Raw genomic sequence first — 23,645 nt, forward strand, 5'->3', positions numbered from 1 at the left:
TTTTGCTTTGTTGTTTGTTTGGTTTGGTTTGGTTTGTTGTTTTTTTTTTTCATTCTGTCTTTTCAGATTCATTTCAGCATTGGTACTTGATTTTGTTCATTTACCAGTAAGACTTACAAAAGCTGCTGGGTCTGCATTCAGTGTCTGAGACCCAGCTAGTAGCAAGGAGTATTACAAAGAGTTCAAATGAGGCCCTAAGGGGGAAGAAGATTTAAAACACCTTTGAGAATATACTTGAATGCAATGTGAAAGATAGCAATACTATTTTATACATAAAAATGTAAAGAGAAGGAAATGGAGCCAGAATTTAAACTCTACTGTGTACAACATAGGTGCTGGCTCAAGATGAAGACATTTGCGCAAAACAAGCACAAGAGAGTCAGGTTGCCTCAAAGATTAATGCTATGGTGAAATTTGCTGAAAGGGAAGGTGTCGTTCCTATAGTATTTCTCTCTGAGGAGTGGAGGAGGAAGAGGATGAGACAAATATCTATTGTGGGGATTTTGTTCTTGTTTATGTTTTGTTTTCCCCAGACAGTAATACATCTCCTATTGTCTATGTAGTGATACCCCAGAAACTGGACTGGTAGATACCACCTACATACAGATGGCTTTCCTGATCCTTTTATATATGTTGTGGTATAACATTACACCTCGTATACACTTTTATTACTTTTTCTTCTTTTTCTCTCTTACATCTTGAGAGTTTGAACTCAGTTTGAATTGAGATGCAGGAGATCGAGGATTCTTGTTCGGACTTAGTTGTTTATTGTATCTTATCAGTAACACAGCTGCACAGAGTGTGCCTCTTTGTTGGTAGGGTGGAAAATGGCCGTGAGTTTTAGTTTTCCAAGCTTTTTAAAGTCTAAACTAACCAATTATGAGATATGTTTTTACTTACAATCCAATTACTAACTTTTCATGTTCTGCAGTGCGGAACTTTTGACCCAATGACAGAACATTCAGATTTATGAAGAAGAAGGAGAAGAAAGAAGACATAAGTCAACACCCCAAATCCTCCATATTGTAACTTATTATTACTTATATCTTCTAAACCTAATTTTCTACATTTCTACGTATTTTATCCAGTGACATAACTTTTAATTACACAGCAACAACCTCAGTGTTATCACACAATTTAGGAAACTTTTCCCAGGGTTTTGGGTTGAATACAGTGTGTTTCTGAGGATCACTGCTTCTCAGCCCTGAAAGGCTGAAATTCTCAGAACCCAGGGTTCCAACACGCTTTCAGCAGCTGTAACTGTCCATTAGCTTACCTGGATAGGATTTTTCTTATAGTCAGGTGAACTTCAAATAGCTTATTTATAAAACCACGTTGTCGAAGGAACTTTGATCTTCTGCCAAAATACTGTCATTAAACTCTTGTCTTCCCACCATAAAAGAACGTGTTTCAAGCTTAGGATAAGCAAAATTTATATCTATTTTTTGTTATAGTTATGCCTCCATTCTTTGCTGGTTTATTTGTTTTCTTAAGATAGAAGTTTTATGTCTTTTGGTTTTGTAAGGCCATAGTGAAACATTTTGTTCCACTGGGAAGAGATTGTCCTCTTGAGACTTGCACTCACTTTTAGCCTGCAGAGCTATGAGATACTGGACTGTAAAGCTGTGACATTTTTATGAATAGAAACACTATTTTAGGTCCTTTAAAGATATTTCTGTGGCTCCCTCTGGGTACTATACAGTCAAACTGAGATTCAAAAATAGATCCAATTAAATTTTTAAAGACTGAAACTTTTGCAATATCTTTGCTTATGCTGAGAAAACAGAGTGTCAGGCTGTAAATATGTGTGGGAAATGGGCATCTCAGCTGAACCAAAATAAAAAGAGAAATAAAGAAAATAATTAAAAAAAAATACTTGCTCTAAAATTTATCCTGAATGTCAGGGTAAATATAGTTCTTAAATTAATTTCTATTAGAGTAAATATATATAAACATTTTCTCCTTCCTTTACAATACAGGTTAAAGCCTCCACCCTAATCTGTTTTCCAAGTTAAAAAAATCCATTTGAGAAAAGAACCAAAAAGATGTACTCTAAAGGAGGCTATTCTTGAAATACAGTGGTGTTGGGATGACCCTGACTGGACAATGGATACCCACCAAAGCCAGTGTCTCCCCTCCTCAGCTGGACTGTGGAGAGAAGGTAATGAGAGGCTTGGGGGTCAAGATAGAACTGGGAGAGATCACTCACCAGTTACTGTGACAGGCAAAACAGATTCAATTTAGGGAAATTAGTTTAATTGATCACCAATCAAAATTAGATTAGATAATGAGAAAATAAAAACTGAATCTTTCAAGTTTCCCCCTACTCCTCCTTTCTTCCTGGGTTTAACCTTACTCATGATTTTCTCTACCTTGTCCCCTGTCCAGCAGTGAAGGGGGATGGGAAATGGGGGTTTTAATCAGTTTGTCAGTTACGTGTTTTTTCTCCGTCCTCCTCAGGGGGAGGACTCCTCACATTCTTTCTCTGCTCCACTGTGGGAACCCTACCATGGTAGACAATCCGCCAAAAACCTTCTCCACTGTGAGTTCTTCCCAAGGGCTGCTGTTCTTCATGAACTGCTCCAGAGTGTATCCCTTCCTAATTTTTAAATAGAACTCAGTATTTCTCCCTAGTGTTTGGTTTAAATTTGAATAATGTAGCTATAAAAATTATTTACTTCTATGTTAAGAATTGTATGGGCTAATTAGATTACATGCATTGATGATGTAATGTTTGAAACACACAGAGTTCTCTTCTCTTCTCTTCTCTTCTCTTCTCTTCTCTTCTCTTCTCTTCTCTTCTCTTCTCTTTCTTCTCTTCTCTTCTCTCTTTTTGTTTATTTAGTGGAGAGGGAAACGACATAGAGGAAACATATGATCTGCATATAATGTCTATATTAACTTCTGCTCCTATTTGTCTTTAGGAAAGAAATCTAATATTTAAAGTTTCAGCACTAACCTTGCATGTTTGCACACCATGCTCATTCTTCACACCCTTGTATTCCTGCTCTGTATGGCAGCTCCAGTCAGCTTCCCTGCATTCTTGTTTTCTGATAAAGTAATAAATTTATTTGCTTCTAGTCAAACTTTTTTTTAGTCTAATTATAACATCTAAGTTTTAACATTCCTTATTGTGCAAGAATTCACTGTTATACCTACGAGTAAAAAAATCCAAAACAAACTTCAAAAACACTGTCACTCACATTTACTAATACAGGTGGAAAAGCTACACTCAGTCTGGTCTTTAAGGATGGACATGTTTATATAGCATGTGTTAAATAACAACTTAAAATACACATAATAAGTATTTACTCAGGATGTGCCACCAATGTTATCTGTATTTAATGTAAGCAATTATAAACTATATGTTATGTAATAGGTTCTAAGATTGGTGTTGATAGCCGCTAAGAGCTGTACTAGAATTCTTACTGGAGCTGTAACAGTGCTATGCAGCTGGAAGTGGAACAATAGCCTGAACAAAAACAAGAGTGAACAAAGAAAATTCTTTTGATTACTATATGTTACAGAATGCACTGGATGGAAAACAATCATATAGTTTCTTCTTCTTTTTTTTTTTTTTTAATGTATCTCTTAGTGCTTCTGACAGCTATTCAACAACAGATACACACATAAAATACACATATAACAAATCCCTTACAATGCATTGTATTTCCAATAATTGTTCTGTGTTGTTATTCTCATACAGGCCATAAAAGGCTTATTTTTCAATGATGTTTCCCTTAGAGGAAAGGGAAGTAAAAGCAATCAGTTAAAGAGACTTTAAATTCTTTGCAACTCTTACAAAATAAACTAGTAAGTTACTATATCAATTTTTTAGGTGCATCAAATCTGAACCGGAATTTCTTTCACTTCATGCAGGATTACATTATTTCCCTCTTGGATTTAAAACCCATTTTAAGCAATGGGAAACTTGATAAGGTTTGGCTCAGGTCCTATTTATGAACATTATAGCAGTAAGATTTTATGATGTTCGCACAAAAGCTAATAAAAATAAGTTTTGAATTTGTTTTCCAAAATGATCCACAAACCCATCATCTGATCCATGAGAAATCAATGGTTAAATCAGCAGACAACAATCTTACTATCTGCTTTTGAGCCCAGACCACATCTACCTACACAGTGAGCCAGATGTGCCTTGTGCAAATAAATGTATTTCAAACAAATTCAGCGTATCTAAGTCAATTCTACCAGCTGGGGATCTGCCTCAATAACTTGCACTAGTGTTGAAGTGAAAGAGGGGTTATACACATATTCACTTAAAATAATTTTGGCTTCTGCCTGAGCTGTTCTTACCCTGCATAATAGCAGTAAACTTGTTTTTAGTGATTTTGTTTATTGGTAAAGAAAGAAGTTGTCTTTTACAATAAATGTTGTTTTGAAGAGTGCATTGGGCTTGATAATTCACTTACCTATTTGATGTATTACCTTACTGGTACCTGACAATAATAGGAATTGCTATGTCTCAATTGATATGTTCTTTCCACACTCATTTCAGAACCTTGAAGCTGGAAAAACTCTAAAATGCTTGTAATGTTGAAAGGTGTTCATATTTTCTTTTCTCTCTTCTTAAAGGCCATAACACATCAGAAGTGGGGCTGTGAGTTCACCGACACTACTACTCACTTCCCAGGAAAAGTGTACATCATGTGCTGACCTCCATCGGAGTCACTCTGTTCTTAAGCTTCTTCCCTTGTGAGATAAGAATTGGTCTTGCAAGTACCAGCAAGATGCACTCTCATGTGACATGCATTTTTGACATTTCCCTCCTCAGGCAGTCTCTTTTTTTCAGAGTCTCTCACTTTAATTCAAGGTGTCTTTTCAACAGCCAGAAGGGCTGGTTGACACTTCTGTTTACACCTTTTTCTATTTTTGGAACTTAACCATGTTATGTGATTTTAGAATGCAGATTTAAACTAGTCTGCATCAAAGATTGTAATATCTTCAGAAGTTGTAAAAACTTCCCAGAAATGGTTCTGCTTTCTTTGAATTACTTGCAGACACATCATCGTCTCTGCTTTAACTCCTTAGCACTCACTAATACAAAATTGTCTTGGAGTCAATGTATAAGAGAGTTGTGCAGAAAGACTCCACAGTGAAATATCAGGTACTCCTTGAAAACTTATTCTGAGGAGCATGCAGAGTCTACACAAGGATAAATTGGACATTTGCAAAAAAGGTCCACACCAAAATTTCACGCAATGGAAGCATGCTCAGCTACTATATATCAATCAGTATTCAGCTGCTGTAGCTTCCTCTCTGCAGTGACAGCAATGTTGTTTATTGCTCAGGTACCATTAGTAGGCTGATGTATAGAGACTTCTCTCTCTGCAGAGAGATATCACTGCTCTACAAGTGAGGCTATCACTGCACAGACAGATGAGGAAGGGCACATCTCACATGTGGCTTTTCCCATTGCACATTGCATTTTTTAATAATGTTACTTTTTTTCCTGAATTAGGTAACCTAAAGTCGATGACCTTTCTCCAAAAGCATTTAAATATATTTAATATTACTTTTACTGTGAGTTGGTTTTTGCTTGACCTGTATACAGATACAGATTTATCTCCAATGGCACTATTCTGTGCAGTACATATCATCATGAATCATTTACTAAGATCATACATTTCTCTGTGTTCCCCATTCAGACCAAACCAGAATCTTACTGGACACTGGGGTTTATTCCTACTGGGGAAGAATCCTTGATCATCCATTCAGGACTCTCCAGGGAAAATGAAGATGAAAATACAAAAGGCAAGCATTAATTAACATTGCGATCTGAAAATATGTGAAATAGGTTCTTTTCCTGCACAAAGAAAGCCAGATTCCTCAGAATTAAAACCAGTCAACTAGTACTAGCAAATCTAACACCTTTTAAGTATTGAATGATGTTATGCACAAGTTAGTCCTAAAGCTTGTAATGTTTTCTGTTCATTGGCATTCAAACTTTATAAAAAGAGCAAGTGTTCTGTGGCTTTCTCATAAACTGTTTATAAATTGATTACTTGGACTTTATACAGTATTATTTGAACTTCATGATAGATCATTGAAATTTCTGCTATGTAACATAAACCAAGTAATGAACAGCAAACAGCTTATGGAAAATGAAAACATGAAACTAGAACAAGATAGTAAGTTAAATATTTAGAATTTTAAAGCATCTGATTATCATCTGAATATTCATGACTGCTCTGTTTCAGCAAATGACTTATTTGCATGCATATTAATAGACATAATTGCTTTTATGATCTGGTAGGTTTAAGTTTTATGGGTAGATTGCAATATCTTTCTTTGTCTCCAGTATCATCTGGTCTCACAGTTTTTTAGTTACACATATGCTACCTTTTGTAATCACACATAAACCTCTATGTATCAACATTTCTGTCATATTTCCTTTTTAACCTTCCTTTGCTTAAGGGGATGATTTTTTTTTTTTTTTTTTCTCTGCAGTCTTAGACAGAGCTTTTCCTTTCAATTTTTTGCTTTCCAAGGATTGAGATTCCCAATTTCTTTGTTCAGGCTGAATATGGAAGGAAACTGCCTTTGGTCTATCCAGCAATTTTCTCTTCAGCAAGATGACTGTTTGGCTGTTGGCCTTCATTTCTTTGTTTTATGAGTGTCATTTCTTCTGAAACAAAGAGCTGTTGGTTAAAGAAAGAAGAAATATTAGGTAGTGTCATATAGTGAAACCTTTAAAATATATGAACACATATATATCACATGTTAATTTGAACAAGTGATGGCAAAAAGATTAATCAGCTCCATCCCTACAGGAGTCCAAGACATGAATTTTTAAGTTAATAGCTTCCAGACTAGACAAGAAACTTCTTCCTATTGCAAAAATAATGAATGTTGTAAACTTCAGGAAAGGACACTACTGTGACTTCCAATATAGAGGCCTAACAACATCCAAATAAAATACACAGGATTTTTTGTTCCTGTGGCTATCTAATATTTTGGTGCACAAGAAGACAAGAGTCTTTCTATTTTTCCTTCTTTTTGTGAAGACCCATCTTATTTTTCAACAACAGGAAAAGAAAAGGCTTCTTAATTCCTGGTGGTAAATCATTTGGCCAATAGTTTCAGAGTTGCCTATTTACTTCAAAATTGCATAAGGAAAGACTAAAATGCAAGCTATAATATTATGGGCTCTCACTATCAACAATGTCAAAGGATTGCTGAAACAGGATCAGTCGGGCTTTGTGATCTGATAATGTAGGAGTACAGAAGTACCATCTCTAACTTCTCTACCAAAAAAATTAGCTTTTGTTATGTTTTTTGAGTTGGGTTTTTTAAGTGCTCATCCCTTCCTGTCTGCTATATTTTCCAATATGTTCTCGAACCAGTGGTGCTGGGATAACAGCTCTGAAGAGGTAGTCCCAAGGTAGGGATGCAAATACAAGGCTGCAGTATTTCTCCTTGAAGTGTGAGTATGTGGCAGGAGTAGATTTCACTAGAAAGGACTGGGGTACTTGCTTTCTTCTCCTTTTGAGTTACATCTGGGCAGCAAGTTAGGTGGGAGGATTTAACTTTATTCAGATTCAAAATTTAGTTTATGAACCAGAATCGGATTCTGGAAATAAAAGGGAAGAAAATTCTGAGTCACCTGACAAAATAGAGGTGCTTTGAAGGACAATCTCAGCAGTAAGGTTTATTATCAAGCTTTAGTGGGTCTTCCTAGCCTTGTGAGTTAGTTACTGAGAAAAGGAAAAAAACCTCTAGCAATGAAGTTGGTGTTTTCTTTACATACAGTGATGAGGAACTCAGTTTCTCACAATGTGAAGTGTTTAACTCTGAATTGTCATTCGGAGGATCCCAGCATAGTGTCACATGAAATGAGACGACCTCCTTGCAGACCACCAAACAAACTATTTGGTACTGGTAATCTGAGGGAACCACAGAATTGCAGCAACATGAACATAAAATTGGGATCAAAGTCATGGTGTCTCTTTCCACATTTGAATATCAATATGGTCTGTGTGATTCCAGCTTCCATTTGGCATGCTGACCTAGCCAAATAAAGAGGATAATATTTAAGACATACAATTTTTCATTGATTTTTTCCTCTGTCATCTTGTGTTACCCAAATCAAGTAGAAAGCTCCATTTCACAGAGCATGGCCTTTGATGACATTGCAGTTTTTAAAAAGCTAGGTTTGAACAGGTAAGGGCTGAATCAGTAATGTTTATAAAAACAATCCAGTCTTAAAATTCAATTGTTGTTCCATTGACTTAATGAAATATTCTGAAAGAAATTGGTAATCTCCTGCATTCTCCCAAATCAGAGGCTTGGTTTCAGAGTTTCAGGTCAGTCATAAATCTTTGTGAAGAAAAAAACCAACCCCAAAAAAACCAACCAAACAAAATACCCAAACTAAATATCTCTGGAAAAGAAGGAAGAGAAAACAACATATTAAAGAAAAAAAATCAACACATGCATTATGAAGTCATATTTTTATATGAAGAGATGTTCTAATCTCATTAAATATTACTCAGTGATCCCAAGATCAAGATTCACTTAAAAGAATGGTCAAGAGGCTATTTCAAGGGGTTCTATGAGGAATTCATAAGAGGGTAACAAAAGTGGTGAGGAGCTAAAAAATTATTTTGCATTTAGTTCTTCTGTCTCAGAGGAGTAGACTCAGACTTGCACAGAATGAGCAATATGCTGATTAACATAAGAAATGGGTCTTTTATCAAGACCATGAATTTTTGAATAAGAATTAGGAACCATCCCTTGCCTTAGAAGACAAACCTTCAAAGTCCTCTTTTCTAAACCTAGGATACTTATGCTCAATGGTAAAAGGATTTTTTCAGGCCATCTCAGCTGTAGAGGGCTTTTTAATCCACAAAGTTTTGAATACACTTACAAATAGACTGAGTGATTACTGAAGACATTGTTATTCCCCTCCTACCTGCCACCCTAACTCTCTCCTAAATTAAGAGCAAACCCTGCAGTTAATCTCGCAGAGGTCACTGAAGGAACTCTAAGAGGATCTTAGCGTAGGACTATAAGCTGCTGCTGATTTCACTTTTCCCAGGCACAGAAGCCACCATAGGTGACATGTCTTTTTCATTTATTGCCATAAATAGCTGTCAAAAAAATGCCCACAACCTTCTTCTCAATGGTGAACAATACCTCACATATGTTTATAATAATATGAATTTGGTTTAATGCTTTAATTTCCATTAATCACTCAAATTTAGTTTAAAGTCTTGTTTTGATCTAGTAAAAAGCTTCTCTCCTCCATCCTCTTCTAGATACAGAACTCTCACTTCTATCCTTTTATTATTCTCTAGTCTTCAAAGTAGATTGGGTCTCTTCAAATATTCAAAAAAACAGATCACAAATATTTGTCACTGTCTGAAGAAAGTATTGCTTTGTGGGACAAAATACATTCAGACTAGTAGTCTTTGAATTATCTGATTTAACCAAAGTGATTCAAAGCAACTAGGTAGCTAAGCCCCACAGGGACAATAGTTCATGCCCCGCTAATGGGATGGAAGGCAGAATTGATTGGGTAAAAATGAGAAAACTTGTGGGTTGAAATAAAAGCAGTTCAGTAGGTAAAGAAACAACTGTGCACACAAGCAAAGCAAAACAAAGAATTCATTCACCACTTCCCATGGGCAGGCAGGTGTTCAGCCAGGTCCAGGAAAGCAGGGTCCCATCAAGCATAACAGTTAGCTAGGAGGACAGGCACCATCACTCCTAATGTTTCCTCTTCCACCTTCTTCCCCCATCTTTTATCACTGAGTATGGTGTCATATGGTATGGGCTGTCCCTCTGGTCAGTTGAACAGTTCTGACCTCATCTGCATAGTCTTAAGTGTTAACAGATTTACAGTAGTCTGAATAAATCAGTCACATCACATTAGTTGAATCTGAAATATTACTCCATTCATATTGTAGGTTCTCTTAGGATGAGATCCATCTAGACTAAACAAGATAGTGGAGTTAAAGCAAATCATTGGAGCTTTATTTCAAATCAATAGAGACACAGAGGAAGAGAGAAAGTCATCTCCAAAAGAATATTCATCAAATTTGTTTGAGATGAGATGAATCATCTTCTGGAGGTGTTTGTTTTCTTTTGACGATCAAGGAGTTTTCCTAGTATAAATTTTACCTGTCCAAGTTACATTAGAAAAATTCCTTGATTTCTCAGCTACTACAGCATTCTGGCATTTTACAAAGATTAATCACTGTTGTCTTCCTCTAACAGTTGTCAATTTCTTTCTTCTTCCCACTTGCTCTGTGAAACTGTGAAAAGAGTATTTAATAATTTAAATACAATCTGTTAAGTACACAAAGTGAAAAAAAGATTGGCTGGAAAGTAAAAATGTTTTGTGTCTCAACTTTTGAATGGTTACTTTCACAACCTAACATTTTTTGTGTTTTGCTATTTGTTGGGTTTTTTCTTTCTTTTTAAAATTCTAGTAAAAACAGCTTTACCACAAAGGCACTACTTAGATAGGTTTTGGGGGTTTTTGCGATAGTGGTGGGTTTTTTGCTATCCCTATAGCTAAGCATTTTGATGTCTGTGCAATTTAGTAGACATATAAACAATGATAACCTTTTCTGATTACCAACTACTGTGTAATTGACATACTAATGCTCTAGAACTAATTGGCATAATTTAAGAATTATTGAGATTAAATTGTCCGTAGTGAGGACAGTCACCCCCTACAAAAAACCTTCCTAATTTCTACTAAAAAAAAAAGCCAACAAATCTTTCTTTTTTAAATAAAACAATAATAGAAATAATAAAGATTGTGTGGGTTGATCACTTGAACTTTGTCTTTGGTCTATTAGCAAAAGAGTATCGTATTAAAGAACACAGTTTTTCAGTCCATCACAAAATTTATTCAAAGGGCAAATATAATTCTAACAAAAAGACCTATTTAACACAGAAATAATCGTAATAAGAATTTGTACTTCAAATGGAAATAATTTAGGCTTCTTCACAAAAATAGAAAAAACTCTATTGAACAAAATGCATACCAAAAAAAAAGATATAAATTATAACAGGAAAAGGGGCAATGAGCACTACTGAAACACAAGAAGTTTCATCTGAATATGAGGAAAATCTTCTTTACTTTGAGGAGGACAGAGCGCTAGAACAGGATGCCCAGAGAAGTGGTGGATCCTCCTTCTCTGGAGATATTCAACACCCACCTGTACCTGTGCAACCTGTTCTAGGTAAACCTGCTTTAGTGAGGTGTTAAATTAGGTATCTTCAAGAGTCGCTTCCAACCCCAACAATTCTGTGAATAAAAAAGGAAAAATATTTTCTATCTAAGAATTCAGAAAATCAGAACAGAAAGGAGCAAGAGAACTGCAGAGGTGCAATGACATGACTGATACGATATAAATTGTGTCAGATGCTTTTTTCAATTTTATGACCATATGAATTGATTAGATTTGCTTGAGCGGCCTGCAGGAAGTATTACTTAAATACACACTCAAGGTTCCTGGATTTATATACTGAAGATAAAAAGAGTTAAAGTTAGCTTAAGAGTTAAAAGAGATGATAACAACCCCCCAAAACCCTACACTGTGTAACTTTGTTCACCTTAGTTCACAAACAATGAATTAATAGCAGGACAAGTAGAAAGAAGAGCTGCCTGATTCACCTGGGGAATGTTAGTTCCTCATGTAAAAATGCTCTATGACAGCTCAGCTTATTTAGCTTAGATGAATGAAGTTTTGGTAGACATGTTTTCTTTCCATATCAGGGGGTAAAATCAGGAAATGAGACTATCTTTTTCATCAGACAGAAAAGTACCTGTAGAAACACATTCAGCCTTAAAGTTAGTATGAGGCTTCCCAAACAGATGTGTAAGTTTCTGGAGCAGCTAATTACTTACAGTCTTACCCTTATACCAGATGTGTAGGGGTTATCAGTGTCTCCCAGAGCTCTCTCTGTTTTAGTTTAAACAATTTTGGGATAAAACAGAAATAACCAGCGAAGAAGGGACCTAAACCCACAATACCTTCTCTGTGTCCTAGCCTTTGTGAACCAGCTTCTTGCTTCAATTTTGAAATGCATCCAAAATTTCACCTTTTACAGTGAGGTGCTACAACCACAAAGGTGATCTCTCAACCGTTTCTAACCTCATTATTTTGGACCTGATGTTTGAGATCACAGCTAGAGAGGTAGAAAGGAAGGTTTGAACCTACTAATACCAAAATTAATGTTCTTCAGACCTGTACCTTGTGAGAACAATGATTCATTAAGCCCTTTTTACAACCACTGTATCTAGTCTGGGACAACTGATGTTAATGTTTCAGAGGACTTCAGCAGAGGGATTTCTCTTTAAGAATCTGTCATCTTCAGCACACAGCTTCTAGTCTAATTTCCAAAGGACACCCTGAAGAAGCAGTGGAATTAATCTCAGCTGATTTTACCTATTTTATATTAAGCACTTATTATAAGACAATTGCTTGCAAAATATCTGCAAATTAAAAACATAAAAACCAAATAAATAATAAAAAATAAATAAAACAAATAAATAATAAAAAATAAATAAAACATTAAAAAAACCAGAAAAACAAATAAATAAGCATATATGATCCATTCTAGGGAGCAGCAGAGACCAACCCTTCACCTCAGGGGTGATGCCTACCTGGCCATCAAAGATCCTTTACCTAAATTATCAGCATGATTTCCTAGAAAATCTAGTTATCTTTTGTGTATCAGCTAATAATAATTTTTTACTTTTAAGTTATGCATACTACGCTTGCATATTAATTGCACACCGCAAAAGATACTGAAACAAAGTTACTCAGTGTGGAAGGAATACATCTGGAAAATCCAACTCCAGAGGGTCATTGCACCCTGATTCTGGAGTGGCTAAATTGCTCTCTGGAAGTAATCATTTCCCTTGCTGGACTTTAGATGGAGTCACCAGTATGTTTGGGTTAATTCTCTTTCTACCTTCTAGAGGCCCACTCATGGCAAGTGTGGGCTAGATAATGAACGGTAATCCTTTCTTAATCGGTTGAGCCCTAGTGACAAAGGGACAACTCTGACCCTCTTGGCAATTTGCAGGTCAAAAAGTGAAGTGATCAAATTCCACAATAAAGTATGTAGATTTTATATTTCTTGAACTCAGGCAGTATCCAAAAAACCACAAACAAACAAACAAACAAACAAAGAAGCAAAACCCCTAGAGGTATTTTCCCAAGATACAGTCCAAAGAGCAAAGTCCATACAGAGGCATTTATTGCCATTTTGGCTGCCCCAAGAGATTAGAAGCAATCAAGCAGAGATGATAAATTTGGTGCACACAGTGGCCTTTTACTCCTACAGAGAAGCAGCTGGAAGCCAGGTTGAACACTGCAGGATGTCTCAAGCAGCACTTTGTGCAGATGTGTAGGAAATATCACACTAAAAATCTTGTTGCAGGCAAGAATAAAACATCGAGAAGGTATGACAATTTATTCTTATTATAATGAAAATCTTTGCAGTTTAGTTCAAAAAGTATTATTCAAATATATTTTGAACCAAAATGAGAAAAAACAAGAAAATAAAAGAAGATAAAGTATACTACTGTACAAAGCATCTCAATAATAATAATAATAATAATAATTCACTAAAAAATGCTGCACACACACTTCCTCATTACTGTTGCTTTTCCTCTGATGTTATGGCCACCCTTAATGGTAGTTACCCTTTCTGGGTACCAAGAGTGTACAGTACTGCTTGTCATCACATAGGAAGTAGGAAATTCCAGCAAGTTGTTAAGTGTCTTTTATAGGAAGAAGTGAGAGGTGTATGATAAAGTTTCTTCTTCTCCTTCTAGGATTCAATTTGGACTATTTTTCCAACACACTTTTACACCTTGATATTTCTTTGCTGATCTGCATCTTCATTTTGCTTCCAAATTTAGTGCACCAGATGGATTTTACATATGTTGAATCCTTGCTATTCTTTTCTCATTATCCCTATAACTGTTCCTGTCCAACTCCTATTTCTTTCACTGATGATTGGTGAGCTATTCATAGCCTTGCAATCACCAGTAACAAGCTGTGCCTCCCATCTCATCATCCCATGCTATGATCTTTCAAGGCCCTTGTTATCATTCCAAGTATTTATTTCTCTGTGCTACATCAATATGATGAAGTCATAATTACTCTTTTTTACACAGAATAACTTTCTGCTACTAATATCTATATAAAAATTATGTTTCTAACAAATTAATTGTGAAGACTTGATTGTTAGAAAAAAAAGTTATTTCAGCTAAATCAAGTAAAAGCAAAACCACAGAGAGGTTTAGAAAAGCTCAGACAAAAACTGATAAATTTCAGGTCTGAGGCCTTTCAAACTTGATACTAAGCTTGTGGCTGGAAATTAGTAAAGACAATGTTAGATTTACTGGGTTTCTGGGCTAGAGAAATAATTAAGTCATGAACAACCAAAGATGAGAAATGGGAAATAAGCCTCTGAATGACACCAATATTGATATTCTATATTTGCTTAACCCTTTACTGTTCAACTGCCATAATTCTCTCTCCACTGAATATTTCTTTCACTTTTTTTGCACAGCTTTTACTTTATCATACTATTGGTTTTGTTCATAGTTCAGTACACTGAAGGAATCTGCAAAGCATGAAAAAAAAAAAACAACCACTCAAGTTCAAATCAAGAAACAACAATATGCATCCAAATGAGAGGGAAACTGGGACTTCAATGTGCAGAGGTTTAATATCAGTAAATTTCTACGGAATTACCTAAAGTCTGAAGTGTTATACCAGACCTAAGATAATAAATTATTTTAGAAAGGTCTTCCATGTAAAATTTTCACAGTATTTTTCTTCCAAATATGATACAGAAACACTTAAGGGATATACAGGAAGTTGTGTTCTTATGTTGCTTAAACTCCCTTGAAAGTCCCTATAATTCCTAAAATCCAAATAAGAACAAACCAACCAGAAAAACAAATTAAATAAACAAAATTAAAAGGATGTTCTTGCTAATGTCAAAACAAATCTGTATTTTTCTTTGCATATTTCTACAGAAATCTGAGTTGTAAAGTTCATACTTCACCCTGTATTTAAAGTAAGAAAAAATAAAATAAAAATAGCAAAATCCAGTAATCCAATCTGAAATGGAATGAGCAATGTCCCCCCTCAAAAAACATGGTAAAAAAGGCTTTAGAAATGTATATAAGTGAATTAGCACCATTTCAAAAGATTCATAGTCTCAGTTCATTTATATAGAGTTTTGATGCCCTTAACTTTGGACAGTAGCATTTGATTTACATCCAAAATTTTGCTAAAACCCCCAAAACAGCCTATAATACAAAGGAGGTTTGATGCACACACTGCAAATCACACTGTTTGTGCAGTAACACATATGGTGTTACAAAATTCTGATATAACAGAGTTCTGTAAATAGTTCCTTGTCAGTGAGATTGCTAAGAGGAACTCATCGGGATTTCAATGTTTCATGAGCAAGCTATGATTGTGTTTTCTTTACTGGGTAAACTATGAAGGTACAGAAACAATAATAATAGGTAATGCAAAAAGAGAATGTAATACAACATGCTATTTCAGAAGACATTTCAAACAGATAGGTACTATTATATTTTGAAACTTGTGAATACATTAGAGAGATCTATTAAGATAATAGGGAGAAAAAAGACCCTAAGATATGACATAAGAATAAAAGAATGTCAATACTAAATGAAAGACAGTGGTAAAGAAATGTCTGACTTATGCAAAAGAGACTTCTTGAAGACATTGTCTCAACTCTGAAAAGAGATTTGCTTTCTCAGACTGGCACTGTGCTTGCAGACAGGAGATAATTTTTATGAGGACATTAGTATTGTCACATGAGGATACACCTTTCACAGAGTGACAGAATCAACTAGGTTGCAAAAGACCTTTGAGATCATAGAGTCCAACCTATGACCTAACACCAACATGTCAATTAGACCATGGCACTGAGTGCCACATCCAGTCTTTTCTTAAATACCTCCAGGGATGTTGACTCCATCACCTCCCTGGGAAGCTCATTCCAATGCCCAATCACCTTTTCTGTGAAGAACTTGTGGCAGTATCTCTTCAGTAGTGCCCAGTGAGAGGACCAGAGGCAATGGACACAAACAGAAACACAAGAGGTTCTGTCTAAACATCAGAAAACTCTTTTTCTCTGAGGATGACTGAGTCCTGTGAAGTCTCCCTCACAGAGATATTAAAAATACACCTTGAGATCATCCTGGTAAGGCTGCTCTAGATGACTCTGACTGATCAAGGGGAATGGAGGAGATGACCTTCAGCTGTCCCTTCCGACCTCAACAGTTCTTGTGATTCTGTGATCTTCTGGTTCTGGAGAAATTTCAGTTAAACTTCAGTAATTTCTACATCATCATCCCCTCTAAAAAGTTGTCATGAACCCAGAAATATTTGTGTTATTAAAATTGCAAAAACAAAGGTGGAGGGAAAACATGGCTGCTATCTATAAATATAGTTGCAGAAGTAGCATCAGAGAGGAAAGAATATCAATGTAAGCGAACAGATACTGCTGGCATGAGATTGGGAAGGTACATAATGCCAAGAATAAATTTGCATTCCAAAGTAGAGGTAGATTCCAAACAAAATTGTTGAGTTGTAGTAACCAAAAATAGATAATAGTACAGTTTTCTGGAAGAGCAGGGAAATTGTCTCAAGCTACTTTTAAAGTGAAGCTCACACATTTAGAAAAATGTGAGACTGACAGTCTCCTAACAACTGAGACTTGGTTAGACTCACTGAGAATATCTACACTATTAAATAAAGGCCAGTGAAAAAGTGAGCTCAGAAGCTGCAGTTTTGATTATTATGCACCACTTGAAAATTTCTACTGCAATAATTTGATTTTAAGGTTACACAAGGAAAACAGGATGATTCATAAGACTATTTCATGCCAAGATTCTCCGGCCAGCGATAGTGTTTTATAAAAATAGCACAGGATTCAAAGGTCCGAGTAATTATTGAGAATTTAGAGATATCATTTCTTAGTGTCTTGTGAATAAGAAATTGGAGGATTTGAAACTGTCTCTTAAAAGCAAAGGAGATAGTTTGAGGTTCTATTGGGTATGCATGGCAAGGTTTTGGTAGCAGGGAGACAAGGAGGGGTAGCTTCTCTCAGAAACTGCCAGAGGCTGCCTCTATGTCCAACAGAGCCAATGTTACCTGGATCCAAGGAGGACCCATCCCTGGCCAAGGTAAAGCCCATCAATGACAACCGTAGAACCTCCAGGATAACAGTTTTAAGGGGAGAAGTTACCGCAGAACAGCAATTGCAGCTGTAACAGAGGAGTGAGAATATGTGAGAGAAATAGCCCTGCAGACACCAAGGTCAGTGGTAAAGGAGCAGGAGGGGGTGATCCAGACACTGGAGCAGAGATTTCTCTGCGGCCCCTGGTGCAGACCATGGTGAAGCAGCTGTGTCCCTGCAGCCCATGGAGGTCCATAGTGGAGCAGAGCTCCACCTGCAGCCTGTGTAGGACCTGCAGATGCACCAGATGGAAGCCGCAATCCTGTGGGAATCCCACACTAGATTGGCTCCTGGCAGGACCTGTGATCCTCTAGGAAGACGTGATTCCATGCTGGGTCAGGTTTGCTAGTGGGACTTGTGACCCCATGGAGGACTGCTGGAGCAGTTAACAAAGAACCGTAGCTCGTGGGAAGGACTCACATTGGATAAGATAGTGGAGGACTGTCTCCTGAGAGAGGTATTCCCCACTGGATCAGGGGAAGAATGTGAGGAGTCCTCCTCCTGAGGAGGAAGGAGCATCAGAGACAATGTGTGATAAATTGACCACAGTCTCCAGTCCCCATCCCTCTGTGTTGCTGGTGGGGAGGAGGTAAAGAATTGGAGAGCAAAATTAAGCCCAGGATGAAGGGAGGGGTAGAGAGGAAAGGTGCTTTAAGACTTGGGTATATTTTTCCTTAGGCCACTCTGATCTGGTTGTTAATAAATTTAGCTAATTTCACCAAGTTGAATCTGTTTTGCCTGCATCAGTAATTGGTGAGTGGTTTCTCCCTGTCCTTATTTTAATACATGAACATTTGATTACATTTTCTCTCCTCTTTGGGAAGTGATAGAGCAGCTTTTCTGGGCACCTGGAATCCAGCCAAGGTCAACTCATCACAGAACTGGAAGCAGAAGTTGCCACATCCTACACATACTGAGATATTTTCTGAAAACAAAATTTTATTAAATCTTCAGTATAATACAAGCTGAGGTAATTATCTTATCAAATAAGTGTGTTTGCTAAGGCTTAACTATTATCACTCTTAGATTGGTATAAACCTCATAACAATTTAAAGCTGACCATGCTGCCATGTCTTCCATCCCTCCAGATTGCTTAGCAGAACAGGATTATAACAGCAGGGATATTAAAAGTCCAATTAGGTATAATAAGGCTTCAGCTTCTTATCAGTGCTTATATATTTCTACCATATTTCTGGATATGATTAAAATACCTAAAGCTAAAATAAGTAGAATAAGAATTTAAAAAAACCCCAACAACAAAACAAATAAACAAAATCACAAACACAAAGCAACCCCCTAAAAAGTCCTGATTGTCCTGGACAAGAAACATTTGCACAGAATAATGTCATCAGGGTGTTGGAGAAGAGGAAAAAACATCAGTGGGATGCCATGAAGTTAGATTCCTACATTAATATCTTAGCAAATACACAAGATTATCAAATTTAAATATCTGAGATCAAGTCAGTGATTGTGAAAAATTTACATCTGTTAATGTGTGAGTCTGAACTCCATGGAAGACTCAGGTTTTCATTGTGAAATGTCTGAGGCATAAAATTTTCTCTTTTCATACATGCTCATAAATGATTCATCTTGAAACAGGCAGAAGAATTCACTACTTCTATATTGACTAAGTAGAGTCCATGTCCAGAAATTGGGCATTCATCCTTCTAGAAACTCAGAGATTTCAACCTACTGGGCATAACCTGTGCATGAATAACCATTTCAGCTGTACACAGTATGAAGTGACAATAGCCACTTTCTTTAAAAAAATGACTGGAGAATGCTTCTTGCTTTTATACAAAATTTTTATGAGTATTACAGTCACACAGCTTCTGAGCAATATAAATTTGGTTACCCACTTCAGTTATAGAATATTTCTTATGAATACTTCAGCATGATACAGAAATGAAGCACTCAATAAATACTCCCAAAAATACTTCAGTTTTCAAAGAAAGAATGAAAGCTGAATTAGGTGATAAATAAAGATGTGGAGAACATCCGTGAGATGAGAATAATCTTACAGCCCATTATTTAATATACTTGCCTAGAAAGGAAAGTCTTAAAACTGTTTAAACATGTAGCATGGATTATTTGTTAGTCAAGATGGACAACAGGACATCCATCAATGTAAGATTCCTAAGTTCCATAAAGGAAGGGGATTTAGGATATACCAAATCATACTGCTTGCCCCATATATAACCGGAATCAGCTTCCCAGTCAGCATGACAGATACTTTGAATACCAATTTAGTGAACTGCTGGATATTCCTAAAAGCAATGTAAGAGACAACACGTGGTGTCAGGTAGTTAAATAGATATGTAAATTTCAGCACCTAATAATGTTGTTCATTCAAGTTTTACTGACTCAGCTTAGGTGAATCTTGTAGTCACAGAAGAGATGTGCTACAACTGTCCGCAAAAATCTTTATATGAGTTTGAAAATAGCCAGGCACATGGAGTTGCAAGCTGTCACTCAAGCTTACATGTCTGTCGGAATGCATACCAATATTGGCTACCATCCCTTAATTTGCTGGGCAAAAAGGAAGAAGTATTTTTCTCTTTTTTATTTTGTAGAGAGGAAACAAATAGGAACTTCAGAATGTCACCTGTTTTTAATCTGGAATACCTTTAAATATTTAAATATAAAATTTGTAGAGCATTAGTCACTGTCTAAATGTGAAATGTGTTGTGCTTTTTCATCTTCCTTTAATTTAATGGCAAAGAATGTCATGGTAGGCATGTACCAATATATTTATGAGAGCAGTATACACATAATGATCGCATGTATCCTGATTGCACACTGTAGATGCTGCAGAGCAGGTGGTCCTGCAGATCAGCTCAAACTCCTTCAGCTCTCTACTTTCCCACAGTACATAATGGAGAAAACAAAATAAATGGTGTGAAACTACTGGTAGCTATGATTGTGCACCATGCTTTCCTATTTTCACACACATAAAATCTGTAGATATTAATATTTTGGTTTGGCACATACTCTGAAAGCAACTGCTGAAACACAATTCGCCATAGAGAAGAGTGTGAGATTGCAGCTTATTGAGGTTTGGATATTAATATGCTTGAGCAGCCCTAGGAACAATGGTAAGCTTTGCACAGTTAAGCAGAAAAGTGTTATCATTTGTCTTCAGAGAATACTTTGAATAGATACTTTGCATAACCTTTTGGTATCATGCTAAAAAGATTCCTGGAAATAATGGACCTCCAGACTAACTATAGTCAGGCATAGATATCTGAATGGTGTTTTTCAAAGTAACTCATTTAGTTAGTTAATTAACTTCCAAATTAATTAATTCAGTTCTATCTGAAAATTAGAATCAAGTAAGTAATTGTTGGGGTTTTAGTTTAGTCCTAGTTTTTTTTCCTGTTAAAGGAATTTTTTCCCATATGCATGTTGCTAGGGGACAAATGGCTGTATTAAGAGAAGACAAAAGACCTGGCTACTCTTTTGTTTCACCTGGGTGTGGGGTCAGTTCGCTCTCGACGTTCTCGGGGAGAGGAGCCTGGTTCTTTTCGGCCATTTTTCTTTCTGTGGAGAAAGATCCCAGGACCCCCGGCCCACCTTCCCTGCCCCGCTGGAGGCCGGGCTGTGGCCGCCCTGCCCCGCTGCTGATTCGAGCCTTCGCTGCGTTGTAGCCGTGCTCGCCCTGCCTGCCTGGACCTCCGGGGGTTCCCCACTCGGATACATCGCATCTGCCACCCAGGATCTATGCTCATCCCTGCCGCTTCAGCCTGCCATTCCAGCCTGCTGTTTCCCGAGGCTCCAGTCGGACACTGGGGCCAGCCATCTGGGGTTTGTGAAGCCTTTGTCCCATCCCTTCCCGGGATCCCAGGCCACCAGTGCCGCGTGCTCCCCGAGCTCGCTCCGGAGCGCCCCCTGCAGCCGCGGGGGAACCATCGCACCTGCCCTGCTCACCGGGAGCCGCCAGCGCCCCTGCCGGCTGCGAGCGGAACTGCACCCGAGGGGAAAGGGCCCGACAGCAGAGAAGGCTGGGACTGGGGTTGGGATTGTTTGCTGTTACTGCCGCAGTTATTGCTGTTTGTTTGACTGGTTATATATATAATAGTAAAGAACTGTTATTCCTATTTTCCCACATCTTTGCCTAAAAGCCCTTGATTTCAAAATTATAATAACACGGAGGGAAAGGGGTTACATCTGCCATTCCAAGGGAGGCTTCTGCCTTCCTTAGCAGACACCTGTCTTTCAAACCAAGACAGTAATGTAAACATTTATCTCTTTAAGATGAAGCTGTCTATTAGCTTAAGCTAATGGCACAGGTTTTCTCTAGGTTCAATAATAAAAGATTTCTAACTAAAAAAATAATGAATTCCTGTAAGATAGGTGAATTACACTGCATCTATATCCACATCCATATAATTGCTTTAGCATTCCTGGATCCAGGTGTGCATACTGGGGACCACCTGATTGTACACAAAAACCATAATGAGATAGACATCAGCATTTTTTCCCCTTTCAATTTTCTGATTATATATACAATATACATGAGTGTATATATAAATATATACAAGTATATACTTTATACATACATCTATAGATATACATATATATATATATAGTAAGAACTAACATTTACCTAAAAACTGATTGTTAAAGGGTATCAAAGGTAGAAATTTGTGTATTCAACTTGCTGCCACTTAATGTAAAAGATACATTACACTTCAATTGGAAGGCATACTAGACTTGAACTGGCATGAAAATTCTGACAGGAAAATAGCAAAAATGACTAAAATATCCTGATTGATAGAATATTCTGTCAGATCTGGTCAGTGTAGAGGTATTGCTGGTTTATATCCTATTTTGTGTTAGATTTCCAATAAGAGATAATGTATGATGTTAACACATTAATTTAATATGCTTTAAACATAGGGACACATTAAATATTAATATGCATTTTAGTATAGGTTGCTTATAGTATACAATAATTACGTTATTAATTTATAATGTGAAAATTATAAGAGTGTGTTGGAAACAGAAGTTCAACAAGAGAACATAATGAGTACTGGTTTAAGACTATAGTTTCAGGCAGACTGAACAGTAAAAGTGGGGTTCATTTTACTTTGCTTCAGATGTTTAAAGCTCCTCTGAAATTCTGGCAAAGGAAATTATGCAGTAATCTTCTCATCCTTTCAGTAGCTGCCGAATGTCAACATCTAAGAATGGTGAAGTGAATCCCACCACAAAACCTATTGAGTAAACTTACAAAGATCTTATTTAATTGTATTTAATATTACTTGTACTGCTGACTGGAATAATGTTTTGAAATAGATCTCAATAAATTAACTTTCTAGAAGTAAACTTTCATCTTTTGAGGGAGAGAATTACTTTTATATGTTACGTGTTATAAAAGAGGGATGTAAAGACAAATAGCTAAAAATAATTTTGTAATAGGTCATTCAGTAAAAAACAATTTTCTGCAGCAAAAATGTGTATGTGAAGAATGCCTTTATCCTCACTCATTTGTGTGGGATCAGTCTTAACTAACCTTAATCATCTAAACTGTTACTCAGAATTCATTTATTGACTGGCAGAAACTTTTTAAAGGTGATTCACTGGCTGTATATCCAATTTTTAGATGGCAAAAGCAGTGAATTTCTTTCTGCTTAGGATTCTGCAATTCTCTTAACCAAATAATGAAAGTATGCTGGTGATGGCATTTATTTATTTTTAAAGTGTTTAGAAATCAAAGATGGAATTTTGCCTAATATATAATCTATGATAAAACTGTTGTTGATTTAATTCGCTATTTTAGAATGCAAATGCATCTTCTTGTGGACAAAATAAGCATAGGTATAAATTTGAGCATATAGTCTCCTTAGACACTTTTTTCTATTCTCTAGAACATGCAAGGTGCATATCCTTGTATAATAAATCTATTAAATAGATTCTTTTATAACAGAATTGGGTGCCAAACTCTGGCATAAGAACTAGTTTGGTTGGTTGGAGGGTAACGGAGGTGGTGTCTGGCTGTTGATTTGCTTTGCTTTGGTTTGTTTTTTTCTCAAGCTTCACATGAATATCTGTTCCAGAATTCAAGTCCCCGACTAACATATTTTTGGATGGAAAGGTCTGCTGGAGCAGACACGTAAGACATGCAATTGGAAGACTACATCAAGTTGTTTGCAGAAGGTCTCACCCACTTCATCTTCTCAGTCAGGTGTTTTGTAGCAGATGCTCACTGTGACCTCCTCCTCCTTGCTGGCATCTTCTCTGATCCTGTTTCATACATTTGAGCTGTTCCTTTGCATAGAACACAATCCTCCTACCTTGCTTCCTCTTCCCAGTTTTCCTAAAGGGCCTGTGAGCACTCATGAAAACCACTCAACTGTGATCCT

This window comes from Coloeus monedula, assembly GCF_965178545.1.
Source record: "Coloeus monedula genome assembly, chromosome: 3".
Taxonomy (NCBI): domain Eukaryota; kingdom Metazoa; phylum Chordata; class Aves; order Passeriformes; family Corvidae; genus Coloeus; species Coloeus monedula.